Below are 4,133 nucleotides of genomic sequence, written 5' to 3' on the forward strand. Positions count from 1 at the left end.
TTGATAAGTTTCACTCACCAGTGTCAAGTCAGCCAACGTAAAGAAGGACACTTCCGGTCAACACTTTCAAAATAAAATAATTATTGCTGGACATGCGCTGCAATGCGTGTTTGTTCCAAAGAGAAAATAAAAAAAATATGTTGAAGCTAATATAGCCAATAGCTAACATTCTCTGCAGTTAGGACCCGCCTTCTGTCAATCACAACCAATTCAACCCAACAGACAAACCAAAGCAAGACGCTTCCGCCAGCTAGATGTATTATGAAACGGAAAATAAAACTATTTTTCCACAAAAACGGTTTAAATTTGGCGCCCTCTTCTTTGGGAGCACGGGGATGGATGGGGAGTAGGCCCCCTGCTACCTGTTACCAACTATGGAGGTTATATATTAACTGGCTCCAAAAAATGTCAACATGGCGGCGATCGTAAATCGTCAGTCACACTCAGTAACGTTAGCGGGTTTTTTTTTTTTTACAATCTGGGAGTACCTCGTAAAATTTAGACAGACTTTATTTCAAAATATTTAGTCTTTAAAAATGAGTAATTATTTGGATAACAGCTCACATCACAACTCCTATGTGATAAAAGCTCTGGTCAACGATTTACAGTGAGGTAGGAAACAATAAATTATAATTAAGGGGATGCAGGAAATTAGCTAAAACTCCAATCATGCTGGAAAGATATCAAAACCCAAGAAGGAATCCACTTGGTAAAGTTAAACACCGTCTATAGTTTACTTGCTGTAAATACAACGGCCATAGATAGGCCCTTTTCACAAACATGGCTGCCCACATAGTCTGTGACTATATGGGCGATATATATAGTAAATGTGACCGAGGCTCACAAAATGCTAACTGGCTAACGGTTCTGTCTCTGTAGTTAGCATTTTTTGACCCTCGATCAAATCTCTCGACAGAAAGATATGTCAGTGACAACACCTGTATTGTGTTATACATAATGGTGAAACACAAAATAAGTGATCACACAGTTATGGGTGAGAAAAAAGTTCGTTTTTTAACATCGCTGCCAATCCTGCTGCCAATGGTGAGAACCGATGTATAACCTAATTTACCCTGCGGAAGTACGGCAGCCATGTTTGTGAAAATGACCTATTCTATTCTTTCATAGTAAACTTCTTCTAATGTGAAGTAACTGGCAGCTAGTATATGTTCGAAGTAGCTTCCACGACACTGCAAATAGGCCTGAGGAAAATGCCATATTTTACGCTTTTAATTTGAAGGTAACATCGCCTACCTTCCGGTCTTATTCTTGCTACCGTTGACTAGCTTGATGCTGTTTTCACATTTATTACTGCGAGGAGAGGGTGGGGCGATGGGAGTGGAAATCACAGTCATATATACAGCTATAGGCACTTATAGCTGTATGTGTGTGTGTGTGGTGCATTTAGTTACGGAGCCCGGGAGGGGCCACAGAGAGAGAAAAAAAGTAATATTGTTTCCATCGTATTATTACCTACTTTTCAAAAACAAAAAAACAAAAAACGTCACATAAATTATTCCAAAAAAGCCGAGAGAGAGCGAGAGAGGGAGGGAGGTGATGTGATGTGATGTGATGTGATGTGAAGTGAAGTGAAGTGAAGAGAGGTTAACAGACACCGGTCTTTTTGAACACTGTCCATGGTGCTGATTGGATGATATCAAACACCACTGATCAAGGGCAAGATGGAGAGTTTTAAAAAGCATTTAATTGAAAAAAAAAAAAAACCCAAATAAATCTGCTTAACACATGCACACTGACTCTGGAAAGGTGGAGAAACATAATTACAGTCTATGGTATAGACTGAGTAGGGCCGCTTGACTGTTGTCTGTGGCACTGATAGAGCAGGAACCAAACCCACAAAATTTTGAGATACCCCTACCCGGGGTAGAACAAAACATGACCTTGTTTTTTCATAACTTTGACATGTCCCCTTCATGAAATGGATGGTCCTAATTTTTCTTTTTACTGCAGAAGTCATTAAATTCATCAATGAAGTGATTCACCACATAGGCAAAAAAGTGCAAAAAAAACGCCTGCCCTGAAAGAGGGAGTACCAAGTTAATCCCATGTCATTTTCTACCTACTGGTTGTATTTACATCATATTTGCACTGGTGGTCTACAGGTAGTGTCCCTACACTCCAAAGCAACCAGAATGTCAAAATATGGTTCTATTGTGAACCAAAAACTGAAAGCCGTAACAGTAAAAGTAGGGTTTTGTTTGCTGTCAAAAGGGCGTAACTGCACTTATGCCCTTTTGACACCAAGCAGAACCCCACTTTTGACACTGAACAAGCATTGTGGGTAGAGGATTCTAACAGCACTTAGGTCAGCTCAAAATGCATGCTGACGTAAGTAATGCTATGTTAGTTAATGTTAGGAGTGTGAACTGGTCAAGATGAGCTCTGATAGTCAGACTGCTGGTAGCTGAATGTTCCATGTAGCCTACAATTTTAAAGGCCTTTTAAAGGCCCGATTTTAAAGGTGAAAGTTGCTGACTTCAAGATAAAGATATTCATTCTGATCTTGTTTGATATTTCAGTGTTGATTGAAGTGTAATTGCTAGATTTGTATTAAAATGAATGTGCTTTACAATTGTTTACTTACATAGGCCCATATTCTGCATGGCTGTATTGGGACAATGTTTGTGCCAAAAAGGCGTATTTCACTCTTTTGCCATTTTAAAAAAAGTTAACAAATATAATTCAACTTAAACTGTAGCAGTATTGTTTTTATAGTAATGCTCAATCTTTTTTAACAAAAAGTTAAAATATTGTGCTTAGTATGTGGTAACAGCAGCTGATCCAAGTTTGATCAAAATTTGTTTTGGCGCTCCTGTAAAATCTACTATAACGCACTTACGCCCCTTTGGCTCCAAGCCCTCGAAATATGGTTTCATTGTGAATCAGCAACATAGAGTGCAGTCATAGGTGGAAACATCAGACAGACACATTTCCAAAGAACAATTATTTTGCTTGCATTAGTTAAATCATTCATTTATTCATTCATTTCATTCATTCATTTCTAATCCTCCTGGCCATTTTCAAATCCACCTGCTTTCAATTAAGTGTCTTGAGAGGGAGAGAAGAGGAAACATAAGAGACGGCAAAGACCTCAAAAACCTGTAAAACTCCTCATAACACTGAGGGAGAACTTCAGCTACCAGCAGTCCTACTATCACAGCTCATCTTGACCAGTTCACACTCCTAACATTATAAAATAACATTTTGAATCTATGGGCCTAAGTATTTCATGAGAATATTTAGATTAATCTAATATTGACCTAGAATATTAATTAGGACATGAATAGCATACAAAAACTACGGCCCTTTTTGAGGGTTTGTTCCTGCACTATGACTGGACATGTTTCATTTGGAGTATATGTTGCAGAGGATTTCACCTCACGCACCAGACTAGACAGACTGACCGACTGAGTAAAATTACAGTTGTAGGCAGTAGTCGATTTGTACAAAAATTTCAAGGGGGATGGTGGGGACAAACAATTTGATAGTGGCGACAGCATGGAGGGTAGGAGACCAGCTGTTTACCCTTTTGTTTATATTGTAACAGCACAAAGGTAATGCTATATTCAAAAGACATGCAAGTTAGGGATGTTAGGTATCAGATACTCCTGCCAATGCCCTGAACCAAGGCACTGTTCTCAGAACTGGAGTTGGTCCCTGCATTGCAGTAATCAAATTAGGAGCCACTGCACAAAATTCAGCACATACTAGCGCTGTAAACACCTTTGTGCTCTAAGTCCTGTGATCCTTAGTCAGATTTTATTTGGGTTTATGTGAGAACGACACACAAAGAGCTTCCTCCCTTTGACGGTGACTACCTGCCACTTGAACAACAAAATTCAATCAAAATTCAAATTAATCTTGACTTCCCGTTTATTTTGTTGCCTGGCAACATCCCGCTGAAGATGAAATGTAGCTTAATGTATGGCCTAGTGTATTTTTTTTTCTTCATTAATATAATTTTGGTGTTAAAATGTCAACTAGCTATCTAATCTCTGCTTAATCTCTGTTTCTCTTTTTCCCCACTTCAAACAGTGTAGGCTAAATTATAGAAAATAATCATTATGACTCCCGCAGACCTACCTGCCCACCAGCCCATTTATAACAGCCAA

The sequence above is a fragment of the Centroberyx affinis genome, unplaced genomic scaffold (genome assembly GCF_046629955.1).
Source record: "Centroberyx affinis isolate AG114_WGS23_722 - 3 ecotype Tasmania unplaced genomic scaffold, CSIRO-AGI_Caff_v1 ptg001306l_1, whole genome shotgun sequence".
NCBI classification, from domain to species: domain Eukaryota; kingdom Metazoa; phylum Chordata; class Actinopteri; order Beryciformes; family Berycidae; genus Centroberyx; species Centroberyx affinis.